Source organism: Schistocerca americana, chromosome 1 (assembly GCF_021461395.2).
Source record: "Schistocerca americana isolate TAMUIC-IGC-003095 chromosome 1, iqSchAmer2.1, whole genome shotgun sequence".
Taxonomy (NCBI): Eukaryota; Metazoa; Arthropoda; class Insecta; order Orthoptera; family Acrididae; genus Schistocerca; species Schistocerca americana.
This window is the reverse complement of record NC_060119.1, coordinates 348,134,231-348,152,782: the sequence shown is the minus strand read 5'-3', so window position 1 is coordinate 348,152,782 and position 18,552 is coordinate 348,134,231. Positions and strand designations below refer to the sequence as shown.

The 18,552-nt window shown below is 43.6% G+C and overlaps 1 protein-coding gene across 1 annotated transcript in view; it reads right to left on the bottom strand.

The window, feature by feature from the left end:
* LOC124599517 (oxysterol-binding protein-related protein 2) overlaps positions 1-17,857 on the bottom strand; it is a 218,254-nt gene extending 200,397 nt beyond the window's left edge. Inside the window, exon 1 of the mRNA XM_047136084.1 lies at positions 17,738-17,857. The gene's annotated coding sequence lies outside the window, so the exon portion shown is untranslated. The remainder of the gene's footprint in view (positions 1-17,737) is intronic.
* Positions 17,858-18,552: the final 695 nt, after the last annotated feature.

Here is an 18,552-nt window from a genome sequence, read left to right as displayed (position 1 = left end):
CACACTGTAAATCTTTCAAACATGTAGAATAAAAGATGGATTTTTAAAAAAATAGTGAGCATTTCTTTTGGAGTGATCCTCGTAAATGAAACATATGTTACGCGGAAAGATTTACTACTGTTCTATTATGCTATTAGCGAAGTGAAATATCTCGGAGTAACTGTACAGAGAGACCTAAAGTGGAACTATCACAAAAACAAACGGTAGGAAAAGCAGATGCCAGCCTGAGATTCACTGGGAGAATCTTATGGAAATGTAACTCGTCCACGAAAGAAATGATATACAATACACGTGTTCAATCAATTGTTGAGTATTCTTCATCCATCTGGGACCCTAACCACATGAGATTAAGAGAGGAGGGAGGGAGGAAAAAAGAGAGAGAGAGAGAGAGAGAGAGGATCCAACGTAGAGCGGCGCGTTTAGTCTTGGGATAGTTCAGTTAGCGTGAGGGCGTTACAGAGGTGCTCAACAAGTTCTAGTGTCAGTCGCTACCACAGGGGCGTAACGTATCACGGAAAAGATTGCTGTTGAAATTCTAAGAGTGTACATTCGAAGAACAGCTGGGCAACATATTACTTCTTCCCATGTATGTCTAGCGAAATGACCACGGGGGAGAAATTCAGAGAAATCTGAGCTCATACCGAAGTTAATCGACAGTCACTACTGTCTCGCACCATTCTCGAATGGAAAAATGGCACAGGGGCACCCTCCGCCACACATCGTGAGGTACCTTGCAGATTACAGCTGTAGATATGACGCAGCCACAAGCCGAGAATAATTTTATGGAAATAGAGTGAGTTCGCGAAACTCTTCACCGGAATATGAGGAGATGTATTAGTACGCGTACAAAACTTCTCTCTTTCCCTAACGTGAATTTGAAAGCAGAGTAATGTGTTTACCCTCCCCTGTTCACCGGTAACGATGTCTCCACGCCTCACAACCCCATGCATGTGGGTAATGAGCATACACTGACAGCACAGATGCCAGATACATGTAACGCCGCAAATTTAGGATTTAGTGCATCACGTACCTACACCGTTCACTTATACGAATCTGTATGCAAGCGTCAGCAAGCTACCAATATATTCCGAAACGCCGCGCATAAGAGCGGGATTTTTCGGTGGTCATACCTAGGGTTCTATCGGAGACAAAAAGGTAGGCTCAAGTGTTTTGGATAGCCCTTTGGCTAGGAACTATTTGTATACCCAACAAAAGCTCGTCTTAGCGTCACTATCCTACAGTCCATGGTGAAAGTATATTACACACTTCCTCCAGCTAAGGTAAATAGAACAAATTAGTTAGTTCTTTCTGTATCTGACGTCTACTATGCTACTATGTATTTGATGAGACTTATGGAGGCACTATTAATCCTTGGGCGGCTCCCCGGAAAACTTCAAAAACAAGGTTTTGTTTTAACTATATATTCGCCATCACCAGCGGACCAAAACCCAGAATCCCAAAACGGCTACACACAACAAATGGCTCACATTTTTACGATATACGTGTATACCTAAGATCCCGATCTCGAACTATCTTGAAATTTTTCTTGATTTCTTTGTCCGTTTCTAAGGTACAAATGTTCAAAGTTACACTACTTGTATAAATAAAATACGTACGTAAAAATTATTAAATAAACTGATTGATGATTAATGATCCGTGATATCCTCTGATTTAAGCTGACGGATACACCCGTGATGAATGAATGATGCATCTGCGTAAATTTTGTGAGTACAATGCGACAAAATTGTATTACCTACACGCTTAAAAATTATTGAAAACATGATTTTTTGGTACCAAACATCAGCCGTGAATTTCAAGACGGCTGTGCACAGCAAATGGCTAACCCTATTACATTATATTTCTAAGATACCGATCTCGAAGAACCTTGACAACTTTCTGAATATCTTAATCCCTTTACCAGTTACCCTAGTCATACAGCAAAATATGCACGTAAAAATTAAATAAACTGATGATGGTATACCCGTGATAAACCCGTGATTTAATTAAACTGACGGGTGTATCCGTGAATGAATGAATGAACAATGCATTTGTGTAAATTTATGGGCGGTTACTGAGAACAACCCAAAAAAAGTCAGCAGCCAACCAAACCCCAGTCGCGGATTCCAAGACGGCTATGCACAGAAAATGGCTGGAATTTCTGCGATATTCCCAAGATTCTGGTCTCAACCAACCTTGAAAATTTTCTACATACCTTTATCGGTTTCCGACATACAGAGGTTCAAAGTTATGGACGTAAAATACGCATGTAAACGCGGTGTCAGACGAAAACGCAGTTTATTAACTGAGATAGCACAGAGAGGTGTATGCTGTATTAAGTGCCTCGGTTATCTTGAGAAGCATTCTAGGAGCTCGACGTTGAAGCAACTGCTAAATTTGTGTGCAACTACTATCCGGTAAGGGTGTAAAATTGGTTTTGCTTTATTTCAGTTTCACTTAAGTAGACTATCAAAATTTTACTGGCCCATCAAGTTCTTTTCATGTGAGTGACAAGCCCTGCTGTGCCAGGGGAAAGAAGGGATCCAGCGCGAAAATGCTCCTATAGGAGCACAAAAAAGGCGAATATACTCCTCATTAACAGACTCTTGAAAGGTGGAGTACCAGCTCAGCATCTTTACAAATTTTCGCTGAAATATTGGCATGCGATCATATTCGGACTTTATATGCTAACAGAGAAGGAGACAGTAGCAGGAAAGCGACAGAGAAATAATAAATACTGGAAGAGAGTGGTTGTGGTATAGAACGATCGAAGGAGACGAGGGAAAGAGAGGGACACAATGGCAGTGGAACATAGTACATAGTGAGAGAACAATGCTAGGAAAAGTGTGAAGGAGACAGTGCCAGTGGAACAGAACTAAAGAGAAGGAGAAAGAGGGAGTGGGTGAGAGCCAGTGATAATAAGAGACAGAATCTATGACAATGACAACGAGGAAGAGAGAGATAGTGACAGTGAAAAGAGACAGCAGCAGCGAGAAGGAAGGAATGAGATAGCAGCAGTTGGAGAGAGCAAGAGGTAGGCAGTAACGGTGAGAGATGACCGTAATAGAAGTAGGACACCGGAGACTGACAGAGAGGCACAAGAGATAATGACAATGAATTGGCCAAATGAGTGAGTGAAAGAGAATGTTCAAGTGGCAGTGGATGGGCATGAGAGACTTAACAGCGAAAGACTAGTGTGTGTGAGCGAATTACAGTTAGGGCAGCTTGCGAGAGTGAGAGGTGAATTGCGTGTTAAAAAGAATATCTCCGCATGCCAATATTTTTGTGTAAATTTTTAAAGGTGCTAAGGAAATCAGAATGAAGCAGATGGTATGCCACTTTTCAGTCAGAATGTTTTGATAAACAGGAGCATATTCGCCATTTTGTGCTCCGATAAGGAGCATTTTTCAGCAGATTTTCATTTGCTTTAAGTTAAATTTGCTACAAAGGTGTACATTTCACTAGTTCCTTACCTCTGGCTGTTGGAAATCCTCTGCCACGTGCCCTGAAGTCTGTACTGAAGCTACTACGTCAAATAAAATGGCTGCCCGCAGCGAATCTGTTGCTAAGCGCGGACGGCTCGTTAACCCATACACCACGGCAGCGGCTCCAGACTGACGCAATTTCCTTTTCAATATTTTAATGCGAGTTTTCCGATGAGGCTGGCGCTCCAGTGCCGCGAAACGCCAGACCGCGCTAGTGGCAGCGTGGGCGAGACAGAGACCGGCTTATGAAGCGGCCAAACTGATTTTCCGCTAATGCGCCCCAACTCCGCGACGGCCTACTCGTCGAGGCTTCTCTGTCCGCATTCGAGTAAAACTATATCTGCGCACTGGCGAACAAAACCAGCTTTTCTAGATCTTTTTGTTACCTGCAAACCCGAACACCCATACAACACCAAAGCCATCACAACCAAAACTTTTAGATCGTGAAAGGAAGGACAGTCAAGGTTTAAACTCCTATGTACATCGAGGTAGTTACGGATAAGGGTAATGTTTTGGTCGGGAAAACGTGGGAACAAGGATACATATGTCTTCAGTTTAAGGAATCATACAGGCTTTCATCTGAAGTGATTTAGGGAAACACGAAAAATCGAAATCTGGACGGGCGGACAAGGTGGCGGACTCATTCCCAGTACCCACCTCCTGAATAAGAGCCTAGTTTCTCCTTACTGTTTCACTTCCAGAGGTAAATTTCGGGGCGTTCACACACTAGTGATTCTTCGTTTTAATACAAAGAAACCACACTGAAACGTACCATAATTTAAGAGTAGAGTATAGACAGTCTAATACAGAGAGCCAGCAATCGTGGTTTACAAATTTGTCCCAAATTTAATCCCTTCTCGATAACCGTTTTTATGAATGTTTTAGAATACCAAGTAACCCTCTTCACACGTATTTTTCCTGTATAAGGGTATCACGTAATTTAGCAGATACGGACGGCCATGCTACAGGTATAACTAGCATGGAAGTAGCTAGGCAAGACATGAAGGTGGCTTGTTAGCAGCCGAAACGGGTCAGAATCACCAGACATATTATGTCGATTGAGTGAGGATTGATTTTGACACATCGCTACAGAAAAAATTGCAAAAACGTGAAGAATTGACAAATTGGAGCTAGTCATTTAATTGGTTCATTCATGTTTGAAATCTACGAAGGGTATTGTGCTACTGAAATCAGTATCAAGATGATATATCATCATAATGCGTCGTAGAGGGCACTGTGTCAAAGAAAACAGATTGAAGGGTAACGGCATAGAGTTAAAAAATTAAGGTTGCAATTTTCCTGCCGAATCTATCGTAAACCATCAGGATACAAGTAAGAAAGTTTGGCAATGTGAGAAGAGCAAACCCAGAACTAACCAGTCAATGGAAACACCTATGGTGGTCCGATGAGTATGCTTCCCTCGCCTCCTATCGCAGGGCGCTTTTACACTTGGAGAAACATATAAGAAGACTACTATTCAATCTTTTTCCTAATAGTTAGGTACAATGGCAGTTCCTTCACTATTTGAGCATTTAAAACGTGTTTTTCATAGTTTTTTGGTAGCAATGAAAGAAAACAAAAAACGGTAACGTTTTGGTATCTTAAATTACTAGGTTGGTTTATTCAGTGGCGCAGGCAACGGCGGAAAATACTATAGTTTGTGCGTATGCTGCCGCCGGCTACAGACGACGGCATTGCTGCTCTTATGAGTGAGGCTTCTCCTCTGTAAGACGGCAAGAAGTCTGAGTTGCCGGCGAGAAATACAGAAGAGCAAACATCCTGCAACCACTGGCAGAAGGGCGCGAGCGGTGGGGACGGATACAATATGGTCTGTGGAAAGCGTGACCTCCTCCAGGGTCACTCATCCAAGCGGATTTAGTTATATATCCATTCTTGGTAACATGCTCTTCATAATTATCTTCCTCGCAGAGGGAACGACCGACGGTGGGCAGTAGCCAAAGCACAAGACTCGCATTTGAGAAGACGGGGTTCAAATACTGGTCCAGGCAGCAACATTAATGTTTTGTATGTCGTCGGTAAATCGCTTCAAACAAATAGCGCGGTGGGTGCTTTGAAACGGCTACTGTTGATTGATTTCCTCATCCTTAAGGGGAGATTGTACCTTATATACTTACAATGTTAAATTTGTCAATTTTAGGTACATTTATCTCGTGAACGGTTCATGATAATGTTATAAAATTTTAATGGCTGGTGGAGGAAGAGTCTCTCTCTCCATTGACCTATTTTTGTGGATAAGTCGCTTGCATATTATATTTTTTAGAGAATGTTTTGCAAGATGTAAATTTTTCCACGTATTTAAGTTTCTTTAATTTATAATTTGTACAATATTAAACTGAAGTTCTTTTAAAAATGCATCGTTGATGTTCAGCCTAGTTTCTATGAGAGGTGTAAGTTTAACTGTTCTATGATGGTAAGTTCCTGAAAAAAATGTACCTAATCATTAAAAAAATAAAATCTCAGGAATTCGGCTTTAAAGATGAACATAGTTTGAAACTTCCTGGCAGATTAAAACTGTGTGCCCGACCGAGACTCGAACTCGGGACCTCTGCCTTTCGCGGGCAAGTTCTCTACCATCTGAGCTACCGAAGCACGACTCACGCCCGGTACTCAGCGCACACTCCGCTGCAGAGTGAAAATCTCATTCTGGAAACATCCCTCAGGCTGTGGCTAAGCCATGTCTCCGCAATATCCTTTCTTTCAGGAGTGCTAGTTCTGCAAGGTTTCGCAGGAGAGCTTCTGTAGAGTTTGGAAGGTAGAAGACGAGAAACTTCGGTAGCTCAGATGGTAGAGCACTTGCCCGCGAAAGGCAAAGGTCCCGAGTTCGAGTCTCAGCGCACACTCCGCTGCAGAGTGAAAATCTCATTCTGTGAACACAGTTTGTTACTGACCATAGAACATCCTTGCACCATGTCCTGGGTTATCTGCATTTTCTTCATCCTCCCTGGCTCTCTTAGCATCCCTTGAATGCATTCTTGCCTTCCTAGCGATCATAGTCACTTCATAATCTGCTTTCCTCACATGGACAGCATCGAATTCGAAACACGTCATCACCATATTTTCCCCAGGTTGTATGTTTAATTTTGAAGAAGCCTAACTCTCCCCACATTGTCATCATTAAATTGAAGAACTGCATCATAAAGACCCGAATTCAATGTAGCTTCACCTGAAAATAGTGTTTCAGGAACTCTACACCATATGACACTGTTAAATTATTCATTTGGGCTCTGGAATGACAAGGAACAATTGAATGCTGCGCACGATCAGGGCAGCCAACTGTGAACTCGAAATGTTTTCACAAATCAGCAAATTAGTATTCTGAAGTTCCAGAAGTTGACAGAAGGCGAAAGGGGGCGTGGCAACATGTTCTGCCCTTAAAGTAAATAAATAATTAAAGCCTTTAATATCTAAAATGCCCTTAGAACACATATTTATCAAGTAAAATACACTTCAAGGAATGTTTATGAGCAAAAAATAATTTTTTTTTTTTTTGCCCCCTACGAAGGTACAATTCCTCTTAGTAATCCGAGATCGTCTCTAACGACGTCAATGGATGATTACGCTCTAGTTTTCCCTCATTTGTCTTGGTTAGACTGAAAACTTCAGCGTGGTAACGTTCTGTGGTACAAAACTAGAAATGTTCGCAAATGTTGGAATACTTTGAAGTATGTATATGTCTTTCATAATTCCCAGACTGTAACACCTAACCTACATCGTCGTGTTCGACCATCTGAATTATCCGCCACAAATTCTCCAACAGTTGTGGAAAGTGATAACTGAAGAAACCTTCACAATCCAAGACCGCCGAAAAGCATTTTATTGGATGACCGGTTTCGACAGAACTATACTGTGGTCCTCGGACTTCACATGTTTTCAAATTATTACATCATATTTTTCATGATGGCGGCGAAGAGGTGTACGAACCGGTCATTCAATAAAATTATTTTTCAGTGATCTTGGCTTGCGAAATCTTCTTCAATTATCATACACTGCAGGCCGCCCCCCGACCGACAATGTCACGAATATACATTGAGGTGACGAAAGTCATGAGATACCTCCTAATATCGTGTCGAACCTCCTTTTGCCCGGCGTAGTGCAGCATTTCGCTGTGGCATGGACTCAACAATTTGTCACAAGCCCCTTTCAGAAATTTTGAGCCATGCTGCGTGTATAGCCGTCCACAACTGCAAAGTGTTACTGGTGCAGGATTTTGTCCACGAAATGACCTCTCGATTATGTTTCATAAATGTTCGATGGGATTCATGTCGCGCGATCCGGGCACCCAAATCATTTGCTCTAATTGTCCACAATATTCTTCAAACCGCTCGCGAAAAATTGCGGCCCGTTGACAAGGCGCATTGTCAGCTATTAAAATTCCATCGTTATTGGGGAATGAATCACTGTAAATGCTCTCCAAGTTGCCGAACACAGCTATTTCTAGTCAATGATCTGCTCAGTTGACCATCTATTCCATTCCATGTAAACACAGCCCACACCATGAAGTAGCCAACACTAACTCACAGAGCGCCTTGATGACAACTTGGGTCCATGGCTTCGTGGGGCATGCGCCACACTGGAAAACTACCATCAGCTGTTACCAACTGAAATCGGGACTCAAATGACCAGACCACAGTTTTCCAGTCGTCTAGGGTCCGATCGATACGGTCACGAGCCCAGAAGATGATGACGATGTTAGGTTTGTGGGGCGCTCAACTGCACGGTCATAAGATCCCGTCCAAGTCCCAATTGTTTCACAGTCCAATTTTTTTTACACAGTCAAGAATGATGATGATGATGATGATGATGATGATGATAACGACGAAATGATGAGGAAAACACAGGCACTCAGTCCCCGGGCAGAGAAAATCCCCAACCCGGCCTGGAATCGAACCTGGGACCCCGTGATCCGGAGGCAGCAACGCTAGCCACTAGACCATGAGTTGCGGACGAGCCCAGAAGAGGTGCTGCAGGCCATGTCGTGCTGTTAGCAAAGGCACTTGCCTCGGTCCTCTGCTAACACATAGCCCATTAACGTCAAATTTCGCCTCACTTTCGATACGTTCTTCGTATGTCCCACGTTGATTTTTGTTGTTATTTCAAGCCGCTGCTCTCGGTCGTTAAGTGAAGGCTGTCGACCACTGCGTTGTCTGTGGTGAGAAGAACCGCCTGGAATTTGGTATTCCCGAGGCACTCTCGACGCTGTGGATCTCATAATATTGAATTCCCTAACGGCTTCGTAAATGGAATATCTCATGCGTCTAGCTCCAACTACCACTCCGCGTTCAAAGTCTGTTAATTCCTGCTTGCGGCCATAATCACGTCGGAAATCTTTTCACATGAATCAACTGAGAACAAATGACAGCTCCGCAAATGCACTGCTCTTTTATACCTTGTGTACGCGAAACTACCGCCATCTGTATATGTGCACATCGCTATCCCAAGACTTCCGTCATCTCAGTGTATAAAGTTGTGGAAAACACTGTACGCTGGATGGAGACCAGCAAGCTGGATTAGCACCTAACTGAGCCACTTCCAACTCCTTAGCAGTTAAGAGAGGAAACCTGTCCTGGGTTTCATATTACTAGGAACTGTCTCTCTTGTGGACTGAGAAGTCTAGGGCTCGCATCATACCCAAATATGTTTTTGTGAATGTTTTATGAACGTAAAACACGTATGGTGCTAGGATTTTAACGTTCTGTTACTCACTTTCACAAAGAACACAGAACGAGGAAGCTCTGCAGACATTTGCCGTTCCAACACTGCCGTCACTCGCCTCTCTTGCGGACGCTCTGTCAACTGACCACACAGAAGTAGCTGAGACGGCCGCTGTCGAAAATCGCAGACCATCACAATCTCGGCCCACTCGCGGCTGATAAACAAGGCCGTCGAACCGCCCAAAGGAAGCGGGCGTCGGCGTCCAGCCGCTGCGGGTATCGATCAGAAGATCTGGGCCTTTGGCTATCTTGCTGTGTATGGATATGATACTGCTAGCCTGGCCTTAAACAGCTGACAGTAGTAAATAAATGTATAGAAGACGCCATGGTCTTGTTATTTGCCAGACTCAGTCATACCTGGGACCCCAGGCAGCTGAGCCCAACTTCAGGTATATAACTATCGCTGAAACTTTCGCTGTTGCCAGTCGTAACCGCGGAAGGACGCTTCGTACCCGCAATACCAAGAGCCGGAAGCAACTGGTTGCAGCAGCGTTGCTGAAACTCCTTCGACCAATCATTACGTAGCGGAAACCTGCAGATACACACATGACGTTGAGAATGTGCAAATACACTGTGAACATAGTTCACAAACTAGTACATAATTTCTCTGAAAAAATCAGGTACCTTCTGATTTGCGCTGTGACAGAAATTCATATTTCAGTTATTAACATCTTCAAAAAGTAACGGTTAATGACAATGACTGATCATACTGATGCTATTCTTTACACAACTACACGGTCCAGGTACATTAATATGACCACCTCCCGTGTTTGACGTCAACCAGTAATAGCGACTCACAGACGGCAGCACTAGCAGCGGGAGGGGGGGGGGGGGGGTGTATATAAAGCGTGTCAGGCGAACGCAGAAAATAGTGTAGTCGTTCTTGTAATGTGGAAACGGAGCGATTTATGTGAGGTCCGAAAGGACATGATCACTAACTTTCGAGTCAAGGGTGGAAGCACTTCCGAAACGGTTAAATTTGTAAACTGGTCACGAGCCGCTGTGGTTAAAATGTGCCAAGTATGGCAAAATGGCGCTATCCAAAACTGTCACTGAGGCAACTGTGAAGCACGACGGGACATAGGCCACGCGGTATTAGCCAAGCGGTCTAGGACGCTGCAGTCATGGACTGTGAAGCTGGTCCTGGCGGAGGTTCGAGTCCTCCCTCGGGCATGGGTGTGTGTGTGTTTGTCCTTAGGATAATTTAGGTTAAGTAGTGTGTAAGCTTAGGGACTGATGACCTTAGCAGTTAAGTCCCATAAGATTTCACACGCCTTTGACATTTTTTTGACGGGCCATAGATGCCAGGTGTGAGCGACGGCTGCGGAGATGTGTACGGGCGAATATACATGCAATTTTTGAGCAACTGACCGCCCAGAAGAACCAAGGGGCTACCAACAGTGTCTCTCCAACGACTGTTCACCGAATGTTACTACGTATGGGGCTCCGTAGCAGGCGCCTGTTTCATGAGCCCATTTTGAGTGCTGTTCATGCGTTACGAAGGCTGGAATTTGCACGCCAGTATGGCAACTGAACGTCCACTGAGAAGTGTCAGGCGGCCTTTTCAGATGAATCACCTTTTGTGCTCCATCGGGCAGATGGCATTTGGCGTGAAAAGTCTGAAAGCAGGCACCCTCCAACAATAGTTGGGAGGGTCCAGGCCAGAGGGCTTTCCCTGTGTCATTTCATCATTCTGGAAGGCCAATGGATCAAGACAAGTACGTATCTATCCTTGGAGACCAGCCCTACATGCCGTTTGTTTATCCTCAGCACGATGGCGTTTACTAGCGGAAAAATGTAACGTGTCTCACAGCTCATAGTGTACATGCGTGGTTCGAAGGGCACTAGGGTAAGTATACCGCACTTTCCCGGATTAAAGATCAATCGTGAATCTATGGGATCACCTCGAGCGGACTGTTCGCAGCACGGATCTTCAACCGAGAAACCTCGCGCAGCTGGCCATGCCACCGGTGACGGCGTGCCTCCACATCCATGTGGATCCCTCCAGAACCTCACTGACTCTGTTCCCGCACGTCTCGAAGCGGTCCACACTGCAAAAGTTGGTTAAAATTCAAATTGCTCTGAGCACTATGGGACTTAACATCTGTGGTCATCAGTCCCCTAGAACTTATAACTACTTAAACCTAACTAACCTAAGGACATCACACACATCCATGCCCGAGGCAGGATTCGAACCTGCGACCGTAGCAGTCGCGTGGTTCCGGACTGAGCGCCTAGAACCGCGAGACCACCGCGGCCGCCAAAAAGTTGGTTATTCAAGCTTTCTGACAGAGAATACTATTCATTCGTAGCTACCGTTTTATTCTGTCCCAACAACGTCTTCACGTTGTTACTATTTTGGCCAGAAGCATAGATCACAAAGCAACTAGTCTGTCAATAAGTTTTCGACTTACGTACAACATACGCTTATATACAATTAAAAATACAGCCTTCAAAAAAAGGCCACAAAAATGAGTACGACTAGTTGCCAAAGATTTATTATGACGTAGAAAGAAATTATATGAAATATATTTGCAGTTGAGAACACGAACAACCACCAACTTTATAAGAAAATGACGACAATGAAAATTTGTGGCGTACCAGGACTCGAACCCGGATTTCCCGTTCTACGCGAGCGGTCGCCTTAACTGCCTTGGCTGTCGGTGCAGGACTCGTGGCCAGACCCAAACTTCCATTTGTCGTCGTTCTTGCGTCACAGCCTGTACAGGAGAGGACTTTTCATTTTAACTGAAAGTCGTTGCCTCGTTTCGTCGGATAAATACGATACTGTGTTGTTAAGAAGAACGATGCAATGTTCCTTCGTATTGTATCGTATAAAAAAAATATCGTAACGTAATCATTGTTTCTTTGTTTGCACACACACACACACACACACACACACACACACACACATGCAGCGCTGTGACACACACACCGAAATCCTAGCGTCACACTACCGTATCATTCCGCTAGAACAGCAAACCAAAACGGCGATGACCACTGAGGCATTGTAGTACCGTACGTAATTTCGATTCCAGTAAATGCAGGGGAACAACGCTGGAACAATCTGTACCAATTGGTGGCAGTGTACGGCAACAGTATACCATCATATGACACCGTGGTTAAGTGGTACAGATGCTTCCAGAGTGGTCAGCCAAGTCTGAATTACTAAGAACCAAGTTGCAAATCATCTCTCTGCGGATAGCGCGTATTACAAGAGAAGTGGGCGGGGGAGACGGTCCTGGTTTTTGATGACCGGCGTATATCGATCGATCGATACGATACGATAGCGGAACAAGTGAAAATCAGTCACGCTAAAAATGAAAAAGGTCGCTGGCTGCTCACCGGTACTCGAAAGACCTGCAGAACCAGGCCAATCCAAATAGCTTCTTTAGCCGCTTAACAGCCACGGACAGTTGCTAGGTGTCTCATTGTGACCCTGAGACAAAAGAGTAAAGCAAGCAACGGAAACTTGTAGAATCACCGACACCGAGAAAGGTGAAGACCCAACCGTCACTGACTATGTGGCGTTGAGTGTTTGCTTTTTTGACTGTCATGGTGTGGTGCTAACAGATTATACTAAAAAGGGGCAAATCGCCTCAGGAGCATACCGCTGAAATCTATGACGAGTTTACGGAAGGTTGTCAAGGTGAAGAGTCATGGGAAGCTGTCTAATGAGTTGTTTTTGCTCCACAACGTACCGGCTGATTATGTAAAGGACGCAGCTACACACACTGTTGTTTGAGCTATCAGATTTCTCCTGACATGACACCCAATGATTTCTTTCTTTTTATCGGATGTAGAAACCATTGTCTGGCAAGCATTTATAAAATGATGACTAGATGATTTTGGAGGTGAAATGTTTCCTGAGCCGCCAAAACGAAGACTTCTCAAAACAAAGTCACTGCCAAGTCATCTAGCGGTAGGAAAATGTGTCGCATTGAGTCAGCAATGTAGAGGACGCGTCCCCTCACCAAGTTTCATGATCGAAAATTGATTTTTTTTCAAGGTAATTAATAAAACTTTATGACTACACCCTGCAGAGAATTCACGCAAAAAATTTAGAAAATCTGCCATCTGAGCAACTAGTACGCGCAGACGACGACCGCTCGATCCCATTATTCTACAAAAAGCTATCTAATGTCTCCATCAAAAAATAATCACAAAGAGATATGGATAAGGACCTTATTATTTATCGTTCATCTGTAGGAAGAGTGCGTCCATATTCCCGAAAACCGCACATTTAGACAACCGCACATTTAGACAACCAGTGAGAACGAGGTTAATTGAATACGTTTAAAAGACGGTACAACAGCTTGCATTTTCACAGCAATCAATGTCACACATTGTCACCTACGAAAAACTATGCAAAGGTGTGTAAGCAGCAAGCACCCCCAATCACGAAATAGATAAAAAAAAAGAAAACAGTGAAAAAAACTTGTAAAGAAGGGACAGACAATTTCATTGCAGTACGTCCACAGCAGAGCACTTATGTCTCCGGAAAACACACACACAAAATCATGCCCACCGACCACCACCACCTCCGTAAGCATATCTGACCAGGCCCAGGCAGCACGAAAGACGCGAAAAGCTTGAAACCAGTGTTAACACGCAGAAGTAATCGCCCGTTCCTTCAATGTGCGAAAGAACAAGCCGATTAAGAAGAGAAATTACACCCGTAAACAGCAGTATAAAAACGAGGATGCCACTTATTTGACACTCACTGTCACTGATGTGGCGTAAGTTTTGGACATTGCAAACACAGTGCATACTTCCGTCGATCTTGAAAAGTTAAAGACATATTTTGTAGCATTCGTCTTCTTCTTCTCCTCCTCCTCCTCCTCCTCCTCCTAAGAAATTAACTAATGATAATCACATCCAGTGTCATCTCATTAATCAGACTTCCTACATTCTTCTAGAGTCTGGAAGCATAAGTTTCTGCTATTACCTACAATCCACATCCAGACATCATACGCAATTATCCGTGTTAACTTGCTATTTGTTTTTGCTTTACTCAGAAACTGTCAATCAATCTGTCTTCTTTTCTATCAAATTATTGTGCATCGAAGTGTGTCGACTGAAATGCCCCCAGTTCGGATTTTTTACTCTACTTTGCTTCTTTACGTATTCTGTATGACAGGCTTTATGCCACTCAATTTATTAGTTTTATTTTCAGAGTTCTATGAATACATTCGGATACAATTATAATTTTATTGCCTTTTCATTTATGTCTACATATTTCTCACTTGAGATATAACGTACTAAAGACTTAAAATATTTTAGATGCGTTACCTTGTTTGCGCTCATTACTAATTTGTACTTACGGGTCATTTTACTTTAAATGCCACTATATCTATTTTCACAATGCAAATTTTAAATAGAATGATTTTACTGTTACATTTAGTACAAAAACTGTATATTCCAGCTTTTAAGTAATATGCAGTATATGAATAGTCAACGTGGGTCAAGGTGTTTACTAGAATACTCTTTCCTACTGAAATTCCGAAGTTCCAAATGCCGAGTTCCAAAATTGTCCTCTATATGTGTGTTGAACACTGTCTGTGAAAAACTACAGTTTGGCATGGACTCTGTGATTTGTGAAAATCGTTATTTCAGTTTTCCATCCGTATCGAACAACACTGTACCAAACAACGAACCATAAAATCTTCCAAAAGATGTCCAAAGTCTTCTACCAGCTATGAAGTCGTGTCAACAAACCACTGACGCTTCGCAACGTCTAATAAGTCGTCATTACGAAATAATGGGACTTTATGGGCTGTAACAGGTTCCAAATTACGCTTCTGGCACGCCATCTTAAAGGGAGCGCGTCGGAAAATGGACATTAGATTGCGCAGGTTAGGAACAGAGCTCGCGGATGCTCGCAGGTGGCTTCGCCGTCCCCCTCCCGTGCATACAGATTCTTTTTTCATTGCGCTTCACATCCCACCGACAACAATGGTAACAGGAAGTATCTGTTCACTTGTGACTTCCCGCATCTCGAAGAAGCACTAACCACCAATTTCATAGTGATGATTTAGGGAAGCAGGGTGTGATGTAACTGACACGGAATTGCAATGCTTCAGCTCCACTAAGATTCTTTCATCTCGCTGCCGAAATACAAAGTAGGCCTAGTATTATTTGAAACGTTCGAAAGACGAAGAGTAAAAATTCGACCAACACTTCAGGTCCCATCTTATAATATCCTGATAGGCAGACTACGTTCGTAACTACAATGTAGTGCGTGCGTAAGAAATTGGTTCATAAACAGAAAGGAAAAGGGTTGTAGGATAATATCCCATCGACGAAGGGGTCGGATCAGGAAAGGATGGAGAAGGAAACATGCCGTCCCCTTATCAGAGAAAAAAATGGTTCAAATGGCTCTGAGCACTATGGGACTTAACTTCTGAGGTCATCAGTCCCCTAGAACTTAGAACTACTTAAACCTAACTAACCTAAGGACATCATACACATCCATGCCCGAGGCAGGATTCGAACCTGCGACCGTAGCGGTCGCGCGGTTGCAGACTGTAGCGCCTAGAACCGCTCGGCCACCCCGGCCGGCTTATCAGAGAAACTATCTAGGCATTACGTTTAAGCTAATTACAGAAACCACAAAAATATGAATCTGGGAATTTGAAGTCCACCTCTTCAGAATGCGAGTCCAGTGTCTAAACCTCTGCGCCACTTAATTTATCTTCAACAACAGAGACATTCGGCTGTTGAAGTGATAGTAACTAATTATTGTCAGTTAAAAATACGAAATGCTACTTTTGATCAAAGACTTCACACCACATTCTCAGTAACGACCTGGCATCCTTTTTTACTGTGTTAAACTGATTGTGTACTGCCGTAAATTGCAGCTGATAGACGAAAGGCAAAGTTGCCGGAACTGTATTAATTCCAAGCTTACGTATAAGAGAAAAAATGAATAGTGTAAATCGTATTTTTCTTTTCTTCCTATTGGTGGTGACCAGTTTCTGTTAACATAACTATCAATGATCACAAAGGGAGTCAGCACTTAGAGCAGCTCTGTACTACCAAATGGTAGCTATCGCCAACTGCTCAACCACCAAAAGAAAGAAAATAAATTGCTATTTATACTGTTACGTTTTATTCTTATATAAAGTAAAATTCGCTTAAGTTACAAGATGATGCCAAAGTTTCTTACGTGTAATAAAATTACAATTTAACATACAAGAATGAAAAGAGCCAACCCAAGTTCCATGAGTTCGCAAAGCATTGTGCAAAACTAACTGACCGCAAGAAAATTCATATGTAGCCAAATATACATGTATAAATAAGTTGGCTGTGCTGTCCATAATGAAATATCGAAATGAACATGGATGATTAAAGTTTAAAATGCCATCGACGACGAGGTCATTAGAGATGGAGCATAAGCTCTGATTAGGAAATGTTCGGGGAAGGAAATCAACAGTTTCCTTTTCAAAGGTAACATTCCTGCGTTGGCGTTTAGCGATTTTAGGAAACGATGAAAAACCTAAATCTGGATGTCCGGACGGGAAAATGAACCTCTGTTCTCCAGAATGCGCGTCCGGCAGCATACCACAGCACCACATCGCTCACAGCAAGTGGACTTGCCGAGGATCGCTGTGAGACACGAGATACGAAAGCTTCCCTCTCAAAGCCTGGCCTAGCCCTCGTATCCACTCGATGTGATCGCAGAAAATTACTTCAAGTGGTACCGCCATGGTTTCCGTGTCAATTTGACACCCTACTGGATGAATTTATGGTAAACGGATACGTCTCGCCAACTCCCTAAGTGGCTCATTTTTCGTTACTACACGCGGACCACGCCACTTTTTTCCAGTAAAATTGTCATCTAACAGATAGCCTTCGGCATTTCAGCCGTTTCTCAATATACAAAACGGAACAACATGGCACAGAAATAGTTGCAGGAATTTATTTACAGTCCAGGTCGTAAACAATGTTTAGTTTTGAGCAGTTTATAGCTTTCGTGGCTATCGGCAAATATCGTAGCTGATATTACGAAACACGAAACTCGACTTAATTAAATCTGCATATGTAGCGTTTCGTCTGCTATGAAAAAGAGGAATTATAAAGCAAACGGGTAAAGATCAATGCAGATGTGATTACGAATAGCTAGATTGTAACAACATAGTTGCGGGGATCTGATGATGGCCAAAAGGGTCGAAACCAGTCACAAAGCTATAATATTTCTTCCAGAGGGACGTTTAATAATTTGAAATCAACTTGGATTCTGAAAATATCTCTGCACAATTGGTAAAAGTAGCAAAGAAAATGTGAACTAGTGAATATGAACGTTGGAGAATGAAATGTGTGAAAGCAGCATTCATTGCGCGGAAGCAACGCTGTCCGTGGCGAGAGAACCATGACCTAGACAACGGAGAAATGAGAATGACAGCTCAAAGAATGTGACAGTTCGAGCGAAGAGAGACGCCGCGACGACAACGCAGCTTAGGCGACACCGGCAACAGCTGACAGAGCGGAGAAGAGATCACCGTGAATCGAGGGCGGACAGACCTGGCGCTCGCGATCGATGGCGCGCCATTCGCTCGCATCGCCGGCCAACTCCTCGCAGATCGACGGCGGCGTGGTGCCGGCGTCCGCGGGGTGGGAGGAGCGCGCGAGGTTGCGTCCACAACGTCACGAAGCGACCACCGCACTGCGAGCGCCGGCCGAGCGGACCTACCGGCCGCGCAGCACCCAGGGCGCATGCGCGTAGCTAACGATCCAATGGCACTCATGGCGGCGCGCTATCACCCCTCCTAAGCAACCACTTCATGGTCGAGACGAGCGCGGAAAGCGGCCACAGCGCCACAGGAGGGTCACTACTCTGCCTCTGCCTCTGCCTCTACCTCTACCACCATCACCATCACCATCACCACGGGACAAAATCTTACATTCAAATACGCTAATCCAGTCAAGTTTACTCTTTCTCTGCACATTTGAATGGGTATCCCTAGTATTAGATTTGTTTATAGCAAATCCGATTTTATTTCCATGACACACACTGAGACAATCACAGATAACGGGACAGAAATTGACGAACGGAAAGCCCGAATATCAAATTTTGCTTTTAAAAATATATTCACAAATGAGGATTCTACAACTGCACCATCTTTTGATCGCCTAACAAACTCGCAAGTGGCTGGTGTTAAGTAAGATAAGCGCTCTGGTACTGACAAGAACTGAAACTAGCGGACGCGGCAATAGATCCGCACGCAGTAACTATTACTAGAGTAAGACTAGGAAATATCGATCAGGCAATGAAAGGCTATATTCTTTACGGGATGATGTCACCACATCGTACCACAAATGACTCAGTTTTCATACTG